The 20,960-nt window shown below is 46.9% G+C and overlaps 1 protein-coding gene across 1 annotated transcript in view; it reads left to right on the top strand.

Annotated features, from left to right (window-relative positions):
• TMEM116 (transmembrane protein 116) overlaps nucleotides 1-20,960 on the top strand; it is a 99,129-nt gene that overhangs the window by 14,542 nt on the left and 63,627 nt on the right. The gene's annotated exons all lie outside the window — the stretch shown is intronic.

The following is a 20,960-nucleotide window of genomic DNA, read 5'->3' as shown; positions in this document are numbered from 1 at the left end:
GTCGATTGAGAGGTGTGAGGGCTTATTTTTTTGCGGGACGAGCTGTAGTTTTTATTGGTATCATTTTTTGGTACATACAACTTGTTGCCTGCTATCTGATGCATTCACCCCTTTGTATATGGACTTTTTAATATATTTGGAATAAAGTTGGAATTTTACCTTCTTTTAAACCCAGCGCTGGATCAAGTTTCTCTTTCCCTGCTTTTTGCTTTTTATTAAGCTAAGGTGACCCAGCGATTTTGTCATTTTAAATTCTTTATTATTTACGGCGTTCACCGTGCGAGTTAAATAATGGTATATTGTAATATTTCTAACTTTTACGTACGCAGTGATACAAATTTTGTGTATTTTTTATTTTTTTTTACATTCATTTAAATGAGAAAAGGGTTTTCTTTTGGACTTTAAATGTTTATTACATTTTTTTCACTAACAACTTTATTTACTTTTTTTTGTACACATTTTATTAGTCCCCCTAGGAAACTTGAACTAGCGGTCGTTAGAATACTGGTACAATACACTGAAATACTAATGTATTGTAGTATATTGTCATTTTTATAGGCTCCTGTAACATCGCGATCGCTGTTCCTGTCCGTTAGTCCCGGGTGTCAGCTGTTATACACAGCTGACACCAGCAGCGTATGGCACGGGCTCAGCACGTGAGCCCACTCCATACATCACCCCCCCCCCCGCACCACGACATGCTATTAAGTCGTGGTGCGCTAAGGGGTTAATGCGCACTGGATGGTGCAGAGTGAAAATTACAATTTTCCACTAATATACTATTTTAGTGCACAATATGTTGTGCCCAGTTTGTGCCACTGAAGACAAATACCTCATAAAATATTAATCAGGTTCTCCCAGGTATGGCGATGCCATATCTGTGGATGTAAACTGCTGTTTGGGCACGCTGTAGGGCAACTAAGAGAGGGAGTGCCATTTGGAGCGCAGATTTTGCTTGGTAGTTGTTCTGTTTGGAGTTTTAGGGCATGTTCACATGTGGCAGAGTTTTTCCGCTGCAAATGTTGGTGCAGATTTGGGGCAATTACGCAATGAATCTGCACCAACATTAGCATATTTGACAGGTAATTCAGACGTCGCAGAAAACAGCGGACTTGCCAAAGATTTCAGTCTTTGCATTTAAAAGGCTGAAATCCGCAGTGAAATTCCGCTTCTTCTCCGCAACAGACAGTGCATGTTGCGGAGGGAAAATTCTGCACCGCAGCCTATGGTCTGCAGCGGAGTTTTCCGCAATGTCTGAACTAACTTGCCTAAAAATGTATTGAAACAAATGTAAAAAACGGCCTCTAGAGAATTCCACTGCAATTCCGCCACGTGTGAACATGCCCTTACTGGTATTTCAGTTTATGATGTGGGGGTATGTGTAATCTGTGTGGCGTACATCAGGGCATAATAAGAGGGTATAATAATGGGGTAAATAAATAATAATACGCAGATATGTGGCCAGTGTCGCACTGATAAATGGCGCCCGATCTTATCCGCTTTTGGAACACTTTACATTTTGCATCGCCATATTCTGGGAGCCAGAACTTTTTTATTTTTTCTCCACCGGAGCTGTGTGAGGGCTTATTTGTTGCGGGACAATTTGTAGTTTTCATTGGTACCATTTTGGGGCACATGTTTTTTTGATCAGTTTTTATTAGATTTTTTGGCAAGCAAGGTGACCAAAAAGCATAATTTCTGACAATGTTTTTTAATTCTTCTGTTCTACGGCGTTCGCCATGCTCTATAAATTACAATTTTACTTTATTCTACGGGTCGGTACGATTACGGCGATACCATATGTATATAATTGTTTTATGTTTTGCAGCGTTTGCGCAATATAATCTCTTTTTTTTAATAAAATTTGTTATTTTTTGTGTCACCATATTCTGAGAGCCGTAACTTTTTTATTTTTCAGTCCAAAAAGCTGTGTAAGGGCTTATTTTTTGTGGGACGGGTTAAAGTTTTTATTGGTACTATTTTGTGTACATGCGACTTTTTGATCACTTTTTATTGTATATTTTGGAAGGGGCGGTGACCACAAAATAGTGATAGTTTTTTTGCAGTGTTCACTGCGGGAAAAATAACATTATAGTTTTATAGTTGGGGTCGTTACGAATGCGGCAATACCAAATAATTATAGGAAAAGTATTTTTTGTTTATGTAACTTCTAACTTTTATTTTTAACCCCTTAATGACCGGGCCTGAAAGGGTCTTAGGCCATGTTCAGACATGGCAGAATTGTTCTGCTGAAAATGTTGCTGTAGATTCTTTGCAAATTAGCATCAACATTTTCATATTTGACAGGTAATTCAGACGTTGCAGATATCAGAGCGGACTTGCTACAGATTTCAGCCTTTGCAATGCAAATGCTGAAATCCGCAGTGAAATTCCGCTGCTTCTCCTCAACATAATGATCATGCTACGGAGGGAAAATTCTGCACCGCAGCCTAAATTCCGCACAGTTATTTTCCGCAACGTCTGAACTAAGTTTCCTAAAAATTTATAGAAACAAATGTAAAAAACGGCTGCTGCAGAATTCCACTGAGGACTGTCCGCAGCGGAATTCAACAGAAATTCTGCCAAGTCTGAATGTGCCCTTAATGACCAGCTACATTTTTCAGTTTTTACCTCTCTGCATTTCAGCAGCTATAACGTTTTTATTTTTTCATTGACGTGGCCATATGAGGCCTTGTTTTAAGCGGGAGAAATTGTATTAATTTTTTTTCACAGTTTGTAGGTAGAAAAAAATATTTTTACGGCATGAATATAGGAAAAAGCGACTCTCTGCATAGTTTTTCTTGTTTATTTTTGATCCCATTCACGTTTCTTGCTAAATAAACCGTTAGTTTAATCCTTCAGGTTATTACGGTTGTTTAGATACCTAATATGTGTAGGTTTTTTGTTTTTATTTAGCGTAGGGGCAATAAAATATATTTTATTCAAAATAATGACTTTTTTTATTTATTTAGTTTTTTTTGTTAATCTTTTTAATCCCATTAAGGTATAACTTTATTTATAACTTTATTTTTTACTTGTAATGTATTAGCATACTCCTGTATGTTAATACATCATACTGTGTCACTATGACACAGGCTGCTGTTAAGGCAGCACATAGTGTGCCCTAACAGCAGGCAAACTGATTAGACAGCTCTGGGGTCCTTTCTAGGTCCCCAGGGCTGACTGCAGAGGGATTCCCTGCTCTTTGATCACGTCACCGGGTTTCCAGTGACGCGATTAAAGAGGGGAGTTCCCTTTGATCTGGACCGCGGCGATCAAAGGGTTAAACAGCTGGGGTCCGAATGTTTTCCGACCCCAGCTGTATTCAGCAGGCTTCTCTAAGATCAGGAGCTGTTAGTTCTCACAGGAGCGCTCATCAGCCTCTTCTACAGAGGCTGGTCCTCCGGCTGGTCCTCATAGACTTCCGTACAAGGCAGCCCGGAGGCCATGTCTTGCCTCTGGTTGCCATGGCAACCATCGCCAGCCTCCGTGATTTCATTTAGGGGCTGTCGATCTGCTCTAAACTCCTTAAATGCGGCAATCGACCGCCGCACCTAAGGGGTTAACTGCTGAAATCAGCAGCGATGGGCCGCTGATCGGCAACAGGGAATGCAGGACAGACACCCTGCACAGTTAACCACCGCTGCGGTGTAGCACCAAACGGCGGTTAACTGTCAAAGCACAGACATAACTGCATGTCAAGGTGCGCAAAGGTACTGCTCACATTGACGTGCAGGATGATATAGACCTAAAAAGTCCTTTGCAGATTTTGAGAGACCTGCGTATCCTTTTAAACTGAATTTTCGTAGAGAGGGTCGGTCCCACAAGCCCCGAAGGCAGGTCCGTGATTATGAATAGGGACACTTTAGGAGATCATCCAACAGAGGACAAGGGTCTTACTCAGCAAAAGGTGGTTATTCCAGGACCTATAACAAGAAAAAACAGTCAGGTACGAGATTCTCTAATTCCATAAAAAACATATTTGCAAGATTGGCAGATGATTAGCTCAGAACCATTGGGTCTTAAACATAGTAAAAAATGGCTTATGCCTTCCACTGAAAAAATGTCAGTTTCAAAGACAGATACCCAGATTCAGGACAGACTGGAGTCTAGACGTTGTTCTAGATCCAGGATTAGCAGAGGGGAAGATTTCCCTAGCTCATCCGGAACAGAAAGGCTGGATTAGCCATTTATTTCCAATCAAAAAACGGGACGGATCAGTCAGACCGTTCCTCAATGTAAAACCTTTAAACAGGTTCTTAAAGGAAAAGAGTTTCCAGTTAGACAATATAGCCGACTTGAAACTCTTTCTGCAAAAAGAGTTCTTCCTTTTAAAGATAGACCTCAGGAATGCATTCCAATCTATATATATTGCTCCAAAGCACAGAGGGCTCCAATAATTCAAGTGGAGAAGCTGTATTTACCATTGGAATGTAATGGTATTTGGCCGCTCAAATGCCCCGTATACATTCACGAGGGTAATGAAAGCTATCATAACTTTTCTGAGAGGGAAAGGTGTTCTATGCATAATATACCTAGACAACATACTTTTTTTCACCAAAACAAGGAGTTCTTGACTACACACAGAGACATGCTGATGTTTACCCTATTAGACACAGGATTCCACATAAATGTAGAAAAGTCAGTTCTTCAGCCCACAGTGAGTTTGATTTTCTGAGGTTTCCACCTAGATTCAAAGATTTTTCAAATACAAGTTACAGCAGAAAAGTGGTTGGACTTAAAAGAGAGAGTGAGCATACTTCTCACCACGGATTTATCTCACTAAGAAATCTGGCAAGACTCATTGGAAGAGTTGTAGTGTTACAACTGGGGTTCAAAACGGCTCCCACTCTTTGCCAGAAGATGCAGTTTTGGTTAGGAGATCTCCTCAGCAAAATAAATCTCTGGAACAGCATATTCAGTACTCCTATACTGGTCAGAAGAAAATTAGAGGCAATTATAGCCTTGCAAGACCCTATTCCAAATTTTATTCGCGCCCGAGCAGCGAACTTAACAATTAACATCGGACGCATCTCTTATGTGGTTGGGAGCCTACTCACAAGACTTCCTGAATAATAGGCACTTGGTGAGTCATAGAGAAAAAGATGCATATCAATATCCTAGAATTGAGAGCGTCGAGATCTTTAGTAAAGGAACAGACGACCTGTCAATCCATTTTGGTCCAGATGGACAACAAGACAGCAGTGGCATACCTCAACAAGATAGAAGGTACCAAATCCAGGAGATTATGGGCAGAGGCACTGGAGTTCTGGTCCTGGGCAATAGACAGGAAGTTAGACTTGAGAGCACAATATGTACCGGGACACACAAATGAGATTTCAGATGTAATCTCCAGACAGACTATCCATGAAAACAGTTGCCCTAAAGAACCAGTTCTTCAAGTAAAGGCCCTATTACACCGGCCGATTTTGGCCAATCAACGACACAGCTCGTTGATCGGTGCTCGTCTACTCCTGTCACAAGGAGCTATGTATGGGGTAGAGCTGTCGTTACTCCGATCGCTTGTCCCCATACATTATTATTTCTAATGTTGGCGGCGCGTCTCCCTGTTTACACAGGGAGATGTACTGCCGACAACGATAATACTTTACTTTTTTAAAACGATATGATCAGCAAATGAACGAGCTCGTTCATTTGCTGATTGCTGCCCTGTTTACACAGGGCAATTATCGGCAAAGAGCATTCTATGAACGATCATTTGCCAGATAATTGGCCAGTGTAAAACCCCCTTTACTACTTCAGAAATTCAGGACCTTGGAGATAGATCTATTTGTGTCAGAGACAAAGAGATTTGCTGCACGCACATGGTCCCCAGGAGCTTGGAGGATAGATACGCTGATCTATTTGTGTCAGAGACAAAGAGATTTGCTGCACGCACATGGTCCCCAGGAGCTTGGAGGATAGATACGCTATCCTTCCCATGGAGGGACTTAATACATCTTTATGCATACCCTCCTCCTACCTTACTGCCACAAACTCCTCAGAAGATAGAAGAGGAGTTTGTAGCACGGTTAGTACTAGTATGGCCATCAAAACCGTCGTACCCCAAAATACACTCATTGACAATAGACGAGAAGCTCCCGTTGGGGATAACAGTGGAGTGCTTCCAGGGACCAGTACACCTTCTATTAGAGCTACCGCAACTAATGTGGATAGCTGTGAGAGTCAGCTGTTCTTATTTCCAGAGTTATCAGCACAAGCAAACAACCTAATTAATTGGTCTTTGAGACCAAGAACACGTGATAGATATTAAGCCATTATATCTGAGTTCCAGACTTGGAGAACAGAAACATATAGAGAAGTTACAGATCCCTTAGATATGTGGGCAGCACTAGAATTCTTGAATTAAAAAATTCATTCAGGTATATCCTCTAAAGGCCCTTTCACACTGAGCAGTTATCAGGCGGACAAGCGTTCATAGAAAGCTCGTTGCTGATAATTGTCCTGTTTAAACAGGGCAGCAATCTGCAGATGAACGAGCTCATTCATCTGCTGATCGTATCGTTGCAAAAAACTGAAATATAAACTCTGTTAGCAGCACATCTCCCTGTGTAAACAGGGAGATGCGCTGCCGACATGATAAAGTATGGGGATGAGCGATCAGAGTAACGACCATAGCTCCTTGTGACAGGAGCAAACGAGCGCTTATCAACGAGCTGTCTCATTGATCGGTGCTCGTTGCACCAGCCAAAATTTAAACCGGCCTTTACACTTTAAAATCAATAGGATCCGCTCTTATTATCAGAATTCCTAAGCTGACGGAGAATAGAATATACTTAAGGCTTCTAAAAGGGATGTTGCATCCAGACCTATTCTTCCAAAGTACTCAAGCACTTGGGATATAGAGCCTCTTATGACATATTTAAGCCAACTGGGTGACTCCACTTTGTCTTTACGCTGGGTATAGAACTTGCATGCATTTTAGCTCTTGCTATGGCTGCTAGACCAATGGAGTTGACTTTGATCCATGTAGTGGAGCTGTGGCTCTCACAGACTCCTAGAGGTTATCATATTATTTTAAAAGGCAGGACTGAGGCTGTGTTCACATCACCGTTGCCCTTCCGTTGAGGGGTTCCGTCTGAGGTTTCTGCCGGGTTAACCCCTCAACGGAAAGGCAAACGGAAACCTAAGGGTAAGTTCACACAGAGTTTTTTGACGCGGAAACCGCGTCAGAAAATGCGCCAAAAGACGTCCGAAAATGCCTCCCATTGATTTCAATTGGAGGCGGAGGCATTTTTTTTCCCGCGAGCGGAAAAAACGGCTTTCTGGAAAAAGAAGCGACATGCCCTATCTTCGGGCGTTTACGTCTCTGACCTCCCATTGACATCAATGGGAGGCAGAGAAAGCGTATTTCGCTGCTTTTTTTGCCCGCGGTGCTCAATTGCCGCGGGCGAAAATTGCTGCGAAAATCGGCGTGCAGGCAGAGCAAAATCTGCCTCAAAATTCCAAACGGAATTTTGAGGCGGATTTTCTGCCTGCAAAAAACTCAGTGTGAACCCAGCCTAAACTTCCATTTTCCTCACCATTGATATAAATGGTGATGGAAACTTTGCTAAAGGTTTCCGTTTGTCACCGTTGTGACAGGGTTCCGTAGTTTTTGATGGAATCAATAGCGCAGTCAGTTTGCAGGATCATAGATTCCCGCAAACTGATCTTTTTTGCCCTCAATTCTACACATTTGGTGAACATGTCTAGGGGTAAGGCCTCATTTACACGAACGTATTATACGCGCGTGCGACGCGCGTGCTTTGCACGCATGTCGTACGCACCTATATTAGTCAATGGGGCAGTTTAGACGATGCGTGAATTGCGCTCAGCGCGTGTGCGCAGAAAAAAACTCACGACATGTTCTATAATCGTGCGTTTTTCGCGCACTCACGCACCCATTGAAGTCAATGGGTGCGTGAAAACCACGCATGCCGCACGGAAGCACTTCCGTGCGAACTGCGTGATTCGCGCAAGAGCTGTCAAACTCCTGAATGTAAACAGAAAAGCACCACGTGCTTTTCTGTTTACAAACATCCAAACGGAGTGTCAAATTCGAGATGAGCGCACCGAACTTCACCGGGTTCGGCCAAACTCGTTTTGACCGAAACCGGTAAAAAATGTTCGGGTACGCGACGTCAGGAGACAGTCACTGTCCACGGTGCTGAAAGCGTTAAACTGGTTCAGCACCATGGACAGTGACTTCCGCTCCGAAAATCCATGAACCTGTAAAAAAAAAAAGACGTTCTGACTTACCGATAACTCCGGTCCGACCTCCCGGGATGACAGTTCAGTCAAAGTGACAGCTGCAGCCAATCACAGGCCAAGCACAGGCTGCAGCCAATCACAGGCTGCAGCGGTCTCATGGACTGCGGCGTCATCCTGGGAGGTGGGGCCGGATGACGAGAGAGGGACGCGTCACCAAGGCAACGGCCGGGAGACCGGACTGGGGGAAGCAGGAAGTTCTTGGTAAGTATGAAAGTCTTTTTTTATTCACAGGTTGGTGTATATTGTGTTCGGCATTCACTGTCGAGGGTGCTGAAAGAGTTACTGCCGATCAGTTAGCTCTTTCAGCACCTTGGACAGTGACGGGCGTCGACTAGCCTCATCTCTATGATGGCGGCTGCGCGAAAATCACGCAGCCGCGCATCATACACGGATGACACACGGAGCTGCCAAGTGCCTTTTGCGCGTGCAAAACGCAGCGTTTTTTGCGCGCGCAAAACGCACACGCTCGTGTAAATCAGGCCTAAGTCTTTCAATTCCTTCTAACCATTATACTTTTTTCCTAATAAGGAGATGATATGTAGCTGAACCATTTACATTAGCCCTTGTGGCTTTTTTTTTCATTTTATACTATATAAGCATAAATGGCTGCTATTCCTCTGGCTATCATATGTCTCCTGTGTTTATTTATATTACATATAGTATAGTTTAGATATGAATTAGGGGGGGGGGGGTACATTTACCTATTAATATTTTGTTACACCCTTTACATGTTCAATAATTTCTCTATATGGTGTGTTCTCTGTTCCATGCAGTATATGGGCTATAAAATCCAAGTCCTATTTTTCTGCTATTTATATTGATTATTATTGTATTATTGATATTACTTGTAGTCTAATAAAAATGATAGATTTTTTTTAGATTTTGTGTATATTGCCTTCTTTTGTCTATTTTTGGTTTTCTGTATTACTTGGAAGGTATCCAGATGACATGTGAACATACCTTGGATTGAGGGTTTTGCATAGGTTACGCAGTTTATAATTCATGTCTACAGTTTATATAATGTAACATGATCTTATGTGCTCAAGAACTGTATTTGCAATATAGATAGATATATAAAGTGATCATCCCCATGTGGTGGATGCAAACTTGTTATTCCATTCTTACGGTGACTAGATCACACATAGCTAAACCAAAATTACTTCTATCACAGAAATTACAAACTCCATCCAATAGAACTATTAGGGCTTGTCCACACGTAACGGAATTGCTGCAGAAAATTTCTGCAGCAATTCTGTTGAAAGTAGCAGACATTCCGCTGCGGAAAAAATGCACCATTTCCTGCATTTTTTTTACTGCAGAAAATGGTGCATATTTTTCTGCGTTTTTGACATTGCTAGGATATGGTGACATCTACTTTGAAAAACGCATCAATTCAGTCCACTTTCCTCAGCAAAATTGACATGCTGCGGATACGCACCGCAGTTCAATTTCTGGTCTGCATTTTTACGCAGCGTGTGGATGACATTTGTTAAATCTCACCCACTTTGCTGCTACTGTATTCTGCATATTTTCCGTACGCAATTCCGGACGGAAAATATGCAGCAATTCTGCTACGTGTGGACAAGCCCAACCATGGAACAATCAATGTCTGTCAGACAGAATGATTCTACGAAATTCCAGCAAATAAGAGCCAAGTGGGCTGATTTCCGAAATCCCAGCATAATTGTGACGTCTATGGCCACTGTCCGTCGTTCTAACTTACGCCTCGATAACCGCGGCCATGGACGTCCTGCTGCTGTACTGTGTCGTCTCCCTGTGAGGCGCCGCCACTCATTTCCGGGTATCGAGACTGTCTCCCGGAGGGTGCACGCGCGCTCGTTAACGCCCTTAAAGGGCCAGCGCGCGCATGAAAATCATCATCATCAACTCACATGATTTCCTGGACTATAAGAAGGCCTCCGCCCTTCTGATCCTCGCCTGAGCATTGTTGTTGTTTCCCAAAGTCTGTCTTGCAAATGGTCTCCTAAGTGTCTTCCAGCTTCCCAGTGTTCCCCGTACCTGTATCCTGTATCCTGTTTCCCGTGCTATCCAGTACTATCCTGATCTACTGCCGTGTTGAGCTGTTGTCATGCTGTGCTGCATTTCCACGCCTGCTCTGCTACTCCACGCCTGTCGCCTACCTGCTGCCTGGTCCCAGCCAAGCCTGTCCTGCTACTGTCTACATTGCCTCAGGTAACCTTTCTGGACTATAGACTCTGTACCATACCTGTTTGGCCAGCTGCCATCCCGCTACGTGGTACGGCCCAGTGGGTCCACCCCCCGCATCGTGACAGTACGCTCAGGCCATGGACCCCGCTGGTCAATTTAACGGCATGTCACCCTCCCAAGCCATGCAGGCTGACCTGCAGGATCTCCGAGCAAGACAGGATCAACTTCTTGTGGCAGTGGACTCCATGTTGCAGCAGCTAGGGGCGCTAGCTGCTTCCCTTCCTGCCTCTATGCAAGCTCAACCGACCGACCCTCATGCTACACCTCCTGGCGGTTCCGGTCCGGATCCTTGGTTCTCGCTGCCAGTACGTGCAGGGGATTTCTGAACCAATGCTATATCCATTTTACTCTGCACGCCCGAGCATTTCCCTCAGACGGAACCAAGATCGCCTTCATCGTGTCTCTACTTGCTGGCAAGGCCCTGGCATGGGCGAACCCAATCTGGGAACGTCAGTGACCTGAGACTCAAAACTTCCAGGGGTTCGTGCAGTTGTTCCGTACTGTTTTTGAGGAGCCAGGACAAGTCTAGTCGGCAGACACTGCTATCTTCAACCTGCGCCAAGAGGACACCTCCGTGGGCGAATACACCATCCATTTCCGGACCCTGGCAGGAGAGCTGTCCTGGAACAATGAGGCCTTGGTAGCTTCCTTCTGGCATGGCCTATCGCCCGAGATCAAGGATGAACTTGCTGCCCGAGATCTACCACCTGCCCTGGACGACCTGATTCTGCTGGCTACCCGGGTGGATATAAGGCTCAGGGAGAGATCTCATGAGGTTCGTCAGGAGAGACGGCTTCCTAGATTGGCGCCCAACTTCCAGCAACCCCTCTTGCCGTCCTCTACTGCCTTGTCCAATGCAGGTGTTAAGGATCTGCCAGGCACAGCTTCTGTATCCACGCCCATAGGTAATCAGTCTGCACCTGCTTCTATGTCTGTGAGACTGGCTCCATCTTCCACCACTCAGGATGGCAGGCTTAGGAGTGGGAGAGCCTATCACAGCCTGGCCAGACGGAGCTAGCTCCCGCCCTCTGTCTATTTATACCTGCCTTTCCTGTTCCTCCTTGCTTGTGATTTCTCCCCCTGAGGAGGTGAACACGCTACCGGAGTTTGTTCAGGACTTCGCTGATGTTTTCTCTAAGGAGGCCTCCGAAGTGTTACCTCCTCATAGAGAATACGATTGCGCTATCGATTTGGTACCAAGAGCTAAGCTCCCTAAGGGTAGGATATTTAATCTCTCTTGTCCCGAACGTGAAGCCATGAGAGAGTATATCCAGGAATGCCTGGCCAAGGGTTACATTCGCCCCTCTACTTCTCCGGTAGGTGCTGGCTTCTTCTTCGTAGGGAAGAAGGATGGTGGTCTTAGGCCATGCATTGACTACCGTAACTTGAATAAGGTCACTGTAAGGAACCAGTATCCCCTTCCTTTGATTCCTGATCTCTTTAATCAGGTTCAGGGGGCCCAATGGTTCTCTAAGTTTGATCTACGGGTGGCGTATAACCTTATCCGCATCAAAGAGGGGGATGAGTGGAAGACTGGGTTTAACACGCCCGAAGGTCATTTCGAATACCTCGTCATGCCCTTTGGGTTGTGTAATGCTCCCGCGGTCTTCCAGAATTTCATAAATGAGATTTTAAGAGATTACCTGGGGGTATTTCTTGTAGTGTACCTTGATGACATACTTGTGTTTTCCAAGGACTGGTCCTCCCACATTGAGCATGTCAGGAAGGTGCTCCAGGTCCTTCGGGAAAACAAACTGTTTGCGAAGACCGAAAAATGTGTGTTTGGGGTGCAGGAGATACCATTTTTGGGTCAAATCCTCACTCCTCATGAATTCCGCATGGACCCCGCCAAGGTCCAGGCTGTGGCGGAATGGGTCCAACCTGCCTCCCTGAAGGCGTTACAGTGTTTCTTGGGGTTCACTAATTATTACAGGAGATTTATTGCTAACTTCTCGGTCATCGCTAAGCCTCTTACGGACCTCACTCGCAAGGGTGCTGATCTCCTCCGCTGGCCTCCTGAGGCTGTCCAGGCTTTTGAGGTCCTTAAGAAGTGCTTTATCTCGGCCCCGGTGTTGGTTCAGCCCAACCAAATGGACCCATATCTCCATGGATTTTATCACCGATTTGCCTCCATCTCAAGGCAAGTCGGTGGTGTGGGTTGTAATAGACCGCTTCAGTAAGATGTGCCACTTTGTGCCCCTCAAAAAACTACCCAATGCTAAGACGTTAGCTACCTTGTTTGTCAAACACATCCTGCGTCTCCATGGGCTCCCTGTCAATATTGTTTCTGACAGAGGGGTACAATTTGTTTCTTTGTTTTGGAGAGCCTTCTGTAAAAAGTTGGAGATTGATCTGTCTTTCTCCTCTGCCTTCCATCCTGAAACTAATGGCCAAACCGAGAGGACTAATCAGTCTCTAGAACAATATTTAAGGTGTTTTATCTCTGACTGTCAATATGATTGGGTCTCATTCATTCCCCTCGCTGAATTTTCCCTTAATATCCGGGTCAGTAACTCGTCAGGGGTCTCCGCCTTTTTCTGTAATTTTGGGTTTAATCCACGGTTCTCCTCCGTTTCACCTGGTAATTCCAACAATCCCGAGGTAGAGGTCGTTCATCGGGAACTGTGCAGAGTCTGGGCCCAGGTTCAGAAGAACCTAGAGGCGTCCCAGAGCATACAAAAAACTCAGGCAGATAGAAGACGTTCTGCTAACCCCTTGTTTATGGTCGGGGATCTGGTGTGGCTATCGTCAAAGAACTTGCGCCTTAAAGTCCCGTCCAAGAAGTTTGCTCCCCGGTTTATAGGGCCGTACAAGGCCATTGAAGTCCTCAATCCTGTCTCCTTCCGACTGGAGTTGCCCCCATCTTTTTGAGTACACGACGTGTTTCATGCCTCCCTCCTTAAACGCTGCTCCCCATCCTTGGCTCCCTCGAGGAAACCTCCTGTCCCCGTTCTCACCCCTGAGGGGGTAGAATTCGACGTGGCCAAGATTGTGGACAGTAAGATGGTCCAAGGCTCCCTCCAGTACCTGGTCCATTGGAGAGGATATGGACCTGAGGAGAGGACTTGGGTACCCGTCCGGGATGTTCACGCTGGGGTATTGGTCAGGAGGTTCCACCTTTGTTTCCCCAATAAACCAGGTCCATCTAGAAAGGGTCCGGTGGCCCCTCATAAAAGGGGGGTACTGTTAAGGATCTGCCAGGCACAGCTTCTGTATCCACGCCCATAGGTAATCAGTCTGCACCTGCTTCTATGTCTGTGAGACTGACTCCATCTTCCACCACTCAGGATGGCAGGCTTAGGAGTGGGAGAGCCTATCACAGCCTGGCCAGACGGAGCTAGCTCCCGCCCTCTGTCTATTTATATCTGCCTTTCCTGTTCCTCCTTTGCTTGTGACTCTTCTCGTGTGGTTTCCTGGCCCAGCTACAGCTTCTGACTATTTGATCCTGCTCCATACTGACCCTGGCTTTCTGACTAGAGCAGGCACATTCAGCTTAGAATGGCCATTGACCCCAAGAATCTGGTTTTCGTAGAATCTGCCCGGAGGCTAAACCCGAGACAAGCTCGATGGGCGCTATTTTTTACCAGATTCAACTTTTTGGTTACCTATAGGGCTGGGTCTAAAAATATTAAGGCCGATGCTCTGTCGCGTAGCTTCATGGCCAGCCCTCCTTCGGAGGAAGATCCTGCTTGTATTTTGCCTCCTGGTATAATCATTTCTTCTATTGATTCTGATTTAGTCTCTGAAATTGCGGCCGATCAAGGTTCAGCTCCAGGGAACCTTCCTGAGGACAAGCTGTTTGTTCCCCTGCAATTCCGGCTAAGGGTACTTAGGGAGAATCATGACTCCGCCCTATCTGGTCTTCCAGGCGTCCTGGGTACCAAACACCTCATTGCCAGAAACTATTGGTGGCCTGGGTTGCCTAAAGACGTTAAAGCTTACGTCGCCGCTTGTGAGGTTTGTGCTAGGTCCAAGACTCCCAGGTCCCGACCAGCGGGCTTACTACGTTCTTTGCCCATTCCCCAGAGACCTTGGACCCATATCTCCATGGATTTTATCACCGATTTGCCTCCATCTCAAGGCAAGTCGGTGGTGTGGGTTGTAGTAGACCGCTTCAGTAAGATGTGCCACTTTGTGCCCCTCAAGAAACTACCCAATGCTAAGACGTTAGCTACCTTGTTTGTCAAACACATCCTGCGTCTCCATGGGGCCCCTGTCAATATTGTTTCGGACAGAGGGGTACAATTTGTTTCATTGTTTTGGAGAGCCTTCTGTAAAAAGTTGGAGACTGATCTGTCCTTCTCCTCTGCCTTCCATCCTGAAACTAATGGCCAAACGGAAAGGACTAATCAATCTCTAGAACAATATTTAAGGTGTTTTGTCTGACTGTCAATATGATTCGGTCTCATTCATTCCCCTCGCTGAATTTTCCCTTAATAACCGGGTCAGTAACTCGTCTGGGGTCTCCCCCTTTTTCTGTAATTTTGGGTTTAATCCACGGTTCTCCGTTTCACCTGGTAATTCCAACAATCCCGAGGTAGAGGTTGTTCATCGGGAACTGTGCACAGTCTGGGCCCAGGTTCAGAAGAACCTAGAGGCATCCTAGAGCGTACAAAAAACTCAGGCTGATAGAAGACGTTCTGCTAACCCCTTGTTTATGGTCGGGGATCTGGTGTGGTTGTCGTCTAGGAACTTGCGCCTTAAGGTCCCGTCCAAGAAGTTTGCTCCCCGGTTTATTGGGCCGTATAAGGTCATTGAAGTCCTCAATCCTGTCTCCTTCCGACTGGAGTTGCCCCCATCTTTTCGAATACACAACGTGTTTCATGCCTCCCTCCTTAAACGCTGCTCCCCGTCCTTGGCTCCCTCGAGGAAACCTCCTGTTCCCGTTCTCACCCCTGAGGGGGTGGAATTCGAGGTGGCCAAGATTGTGGACAGCAAGATGGTCCAAGGCTCCCTTCAGTACCTGGTCCATTGGAGAGGATACGGGCCTGAGGAGAGGACTTGGGTACCCGCCCGGGATGTTCACGCTGGGGTATTGGTCAGGAAGTTCCACCTTTGTTTCCCCAATAAACAAGGTCCACTTAGAAAGGGTCCGGTGGCCCCTCATAAAAGGGGGGGTACTGTAAAGGATCTGCCAGGCACAACTTCTGTGTATACGCCCATAGGTAATCAGTCTGCACCTGAGTCTATGTCTCTGAGACTGACTCCATCTTCCACCACTCAGGATGGCAGGCTTAGGAGTGGGAGAGCCTATCGCAGCCTGGCCAGACGGAGCTAGCTCCCGCCCTCTGTCTATTTATACCTGCCTTTCCTGTTCCTCCTTTGCTTGTGACTCTTCTCGTGTGGTTTCCTGGCCCAGCTACAGCTTCTGACTATTTGATCCTGCTCCATACTGACCCTGGCTTTCTGACTACTCTCCTGCTCTGCGTTTGGTACCTCGTTCACTCCTGGTTTGACTCGGCTTGTCCACCACTCTGTTGCTCACGGTGTTGCCGTGGGCAACTGCCCCATTTCCCTTAGCTTTGTGTACCCTTGTCTGTTTGTCTCGTGCACTTACTGAGCGTAGGGACCGCCGCCCAGTTGTACCCCGTCGCCTAGGGCGAGTCGTTGCAAGTAGGCAGGGACAGAGTGGCGGGTAGATTAGGGCTCACTTGTCCGTTTCCCTACCCCCATCATTACACCTGCCTTTCCTGTTCCTCCTTGCTTGTGATTTCTTCTCTGTTGGTTTCCTGGCCCTGCTGCAGCTTCTTGATCTACTTGTCCCTGCTTCGTATTGACCCTGGCTTACTTACTACTCTTCTGCTCTGCGTTTGGTACCTCGTACACTCCTGGTTTGACTCGGCTTTTTCACTACTCTCCTGCTCTACGTTTGGCACCTCGTACTCTCCTGGTTTGACTCGGCTCGTTTACTACTCTTGTTGCTCACGGTGTTGCCGTGGGCAACTGCCCCGTTTCCCTTTGTTCTGTGTTTCCTTGTCTGTCGTGCACTTATTGAGTGTAGGGACCGTCGCCCAGTTGTACCCCGTCACCTAGGGCGGGTCGTTGCAAGTAGGCTGGGACTGAGTGGCGGGTAGATTAGGGCTCACTTGTCTGTTTCCCTATCCCTGTCATTACAGCAGGTGTATTGCCTAAAATTGTCTGTACAAGAGAAACAGCGCAGGCACACCACTGGACTCTGTCTATATTGCGACCTCGCTGGCCATATCGTGCGTCTGTGTCCACAAAAGCCCAAAAACTCCAACACCTAGGTTTGGTTGGAGAGACAACCCTGAGCGCCACTGCATTTATTCGTGAACTCTCCTCCAAACTGTTTATTCCCGTGACCATCATTGTTGGCAAGAAACCCCATCTGGTCTCTGCCTACCTGGACTCTGGCTCTGCAGCTAATTTCATCTGTCAAGACCTTCTCCAGTTGCCCACTGTCCGTCTGGAAAGGCCATTGATTGTCGCCTCGGTAGATGGACTGCCATTGCTTTACCCAGTTTTGTCTGTGACCAAGCCATTGAGACTTCAAGTGAGAGCTCTTGACACTGAGCTAATCTCCCTGTTTGTCCTGCCCAAGGCTGTCAACCCCGTGCTGCTGGGTATGCCTTGGCTCCGTTTGCACTCCCAAGTCCTGGATTGGAACTCCGGAGAGGTTCTCCAGTGGGGTCCCAAGTGTCTCGACCGCTGTCTGGGTCATATCCATCCACCGCAGTCTTCGCCGCATCAGTCATTGGCAGGGTTGCCTTCTTGTTTCTCTATGTTCTCTGATGTCTTCAATAAAAGGGAAGCGGAGACCTTGCCGCCACATTGAGCATATGATTGTCCGATCGACTTGGTTCCTGATTCATCTACTTCTCGTGGTAGAGTATACCCCCTCTCCCTGCCAGAGACTCAGTCTATGTCGACCTACATCAAGGAGAATCTGGAGAGGGGCTTCCCCGGCCGGAGCTGGGTTCTTCTTTGTCAAGAAGAAGGATGGATCCCTCCAACCCTGCATTGACTACCGGGGCCTCAATCAGATCACGGTGACGAACAGGTACCCATTGCCTTTGATTTCAGAACTGTTTGATCGCATACGGGGGGCAATTTTTTTTTCTAAACTGGACTTGTGGGGGTCCTACAACCTGATTCAGATTAGTCAGGGTGATGAGTGGAAGACCGCATTTAATAAACGTGATTGGCACGGAATACCTAGTTATGCCCTTCGGCCTGTGTAACGCCCCCGCAGTGTTTCAAGAATTTGTCAATGACATTTCTCGTGATCTCCTCTATTTCTGTGTTGTGGTGTATCTCGATGACATTTTGACTTTTTCCCCAGATCCGGTAAATCATCAGAGTCATGTCTGCCAGGTGTTGCTTCGTTTAAGGGAGAATCATCTTTATGCCAAGCTGCAGAAGTGCATGTTTGAAAAAAGATCTCTTTCCCTCCTGGGTAATATCACCTCCGATTAGGGCCTCAAGATGGACCCTGAGAAGGTAAAAGCTGTCCTGGAGTGGCCACGCCCCCAAGGCTTAAGGGCCATACAACGCTTCCTGGGATTCGCCAACTTCTACCAGCTGTTCATTCCCAACTTCTCGTCATTGACAGCCCCCATCTCTACCCTCACAAAAAAGGGTATGAATGCCAAAATGTGGACTCCGGAGGCAGAAGCCGCATTTGAGACCTTAAAAAAAAGCCTTTACATCAGCCTCTATTCTTCACCATCCTGATGTGTCCCTACAGTTCTCTTTAGAAGTGGACGCTTCCTCTGTTGGTGCGGGTGCATTGTTATTCCCGAGAGGTTCTAAAGGCAAGACTGTGGTTTGTGACTACTATTCCAAACTGTTCCGCAGAGCGCAACTACTCGATTGGGGATCGGGAGTTACTGGCCATCAAGCTGGCCCTGCAGGAGTGGAGACATCTACTGGAAGGCGCAGACCGTCCTCTCCTGGTCTTCACGGATCACAAGAATCTGACCTATTTACAGACGGCTCAACGGTTGAACCCTCGTCAAGTCAGGTGGTCGTTGTTCTTTGCTCGGTTCCGGTTCGAAACTCCACTACCAACAAGAATGTGAGGGCCGATGCCTTGTCTAGGTCATTTGAAACAGAGGACACTGTGGAGTACCCACAGAATATTATCGACCCTTCCTGCATCTATTCTATTAACCCTCTGCAGGTTAGTGACATTCCTCCAGGAAGAACTTTTGTACGTCTGGCAGACAGAGGAAGAATCCTTCGCTGGGGTCACAGTTCCAAGCTGGCAGGTGCCCGTAAGACCCGAGACCTAATTGCCCGTCAGTTCTGGTGGCCCACGCTGCCCAAAGATGGCACAGATTTTGTCTCCTCCTGTACGGTGTGTGCAGCAAACAAAGTTGCCCACTTCAGACCAGCCGGTCTGATCCAACCACTGCCTGTGCCCGATGCCCCCTGGCAGCATGTTACTGTGGACTTTGTCACAGATCTGCCTTTCTCTGCGCGATGCAGTGTGATCTGGGTGGTGGTGGATCGGTTCTCTAAAATGGCTCATTTTGTTCCCCTGACTGGCCTGCCTTCTGCTGCTTGACTGGCTGACCTCTTCTTATAACACGTCTTCCGTCTGCACGGCTTGCCTCTGCATATTGTCTCGGATCGAGGTGTCCAGTTCACCTCGAAGTTTTGGAGAGCATTCTGCGCCCTCCTCGGTGTAAAGTTGGACTTCTCTTCGGCCTATCATCCCCAGTCCAATGGGCAAGTTGAGAGGATTAACCAAATTATGGATAACTATCTACGTCACTTTGTTTCCAGGCGACATGATGACTGGGTGCAGCTGCTCCCGTGGGCAGAATTCTCCTATAATAACCATACCAGTGAGTCCACCACCTCCAGCCCGTTCTTCATAGTCTACAGCCAACATCCTCGAATACCTCTTCCCGTCTCCACTATGTCCCAGGTGCCTGCAGGTGACTTGACCTTCAGGGACTTTCTGCAAATATGGCAACAGTCCCGATCTTCTATTCTGGTGGCAGTTGACCGCATGAGAGAAAAGCAGATACTAGAAGACTGGATCCTCCTCAGTTTCTTCCAGGTACGAAGGTCTGGTTGTCCTCAAGGAATATCCGGCGGAGGGTGCCGTCCTGCAAATTTGCTTCCAGGTTCCTCGGACCCTTCTAGATCCTGCTACAAGTTAACCCGGTCTCTTACAAACTGCGGCTGCCTCCTACCCTCAAGATCCCTAACTCCTTCCATGTCTCCTTGCTGAAGCCCGTGGTCCTGAACCGCTACTCTAGCACTCCTAGTTCCGCAGTGGCTCCTGGCGGCTCGTCAGGGACCTTCGAGGTAAGGGAGATTCTAGCCACCAAGAAGGTGGGAGGAAGGACGTTTTATTTGGTGGATTGGAGGGGATTCGGTCCAGAAGAGAGGTCTTGGGAGCCAGAGGAGAACATCGATGCCCCTGTCCTCATGAGGAAGTTTCTTTCCCGCTCTGACCCCAAGAAGAGGGGGCGTAAGAGGGGGGATACTGTAACATTTATGGCCACGGTTCGTCGTTCTAACTTACCCCTCAACGACCGTGGCCATGGACGTCTTTCTGCTGTACTGCGTCGTCCCCCTGTGAGGTGCCGGCACTCACTTCTAGGTGTCGAGACTGTCTCCCAGAGGTTGCGCGCGCTTGTGCCCGCTCTTAAAGGGCCAGGGCGCGCATGACAATCATCATCATCAACTCACATGATTTCCTGGACTATAAGAAGGCCTCCGCCCTTCTGATCCTCGCATGAGCGTTGTTGTTGTTTCCCAAAATCTGTCTTGCAAATGGTCTCCTAAGTGTCTTCCAGCTTCCCAGTGTTCCCCGTACCTGTATCCTGTTTCCCGTGCTATCCAGTACTATCCTGATCTACTGCCGTGCTGAGCTGTTGTCATGCTGTGCTGCATTTCCACGCCTGCTCTGCTACTCCACGCCTGACGTCTACCTGCCGCCTGGTCCCAGCCAAGCCTGTCTTGCTACTGTCTACATTGCCTCAGGTAACCTTTCTGGACTATAGACTCTGTACCATACCTGTTTGGCCAGCTGCCATCCCGCTACGGCCCAGTGGGCCCACACCCTGCATCGTGACAATAAGTAATCCTCCTGCCATCGACTTACCTTAATAACTCTGAGTAATCTCTCTTTGATTTATCCTATTGCACTACTGGAATTGTGTGGTCGGGTAGCTAACTGCGTGGTGTTTTTCTTTTGTGATTATGTGGGCTTGGGTCCCAGTGTTTTGCACTATGTATGTGTGAGATTGGTTATTAGGATATGTATGTTTGTAAAATACTTCCTGTTTACTGATCTTCTAGATGAATATATTACCGTATGCATCTGTTAATGTTTGTTTCCTATGTGTAAAATATTTTCAATAAAGAATAATGTTGGGGAAAAAAACAATAGTGAGCATGCATTGAGCCTCCAGCACTAATCTTGACAGAGGAGTTTCCCATTTATTTGGAACAGTCTTAGGGAATAAACAAAACAA

The sequence above is a fragment of the Rhinoderma darwinii genome, chromosome 1 (assembly GCF_050947455.1).
Source record: "Rhinoderma darwinii isolate aRhiDar2 chromosome 1, aRhiDar2.hap1, whole genome shotgun sequence".
Classification (NCBI taxonomy): domain Eukaryota; kingdom Metazoa; phylum Chordata; class Amphibia; order Anura; family Rhinodermatidae; genus Rhinoderma; species Rhinoderma darwinii.
The sequence above is the reverse complement of the archived record's forward strand: the minus strand, read 5'-3'. Positions and strand labels throughout refer to the sequence as shown.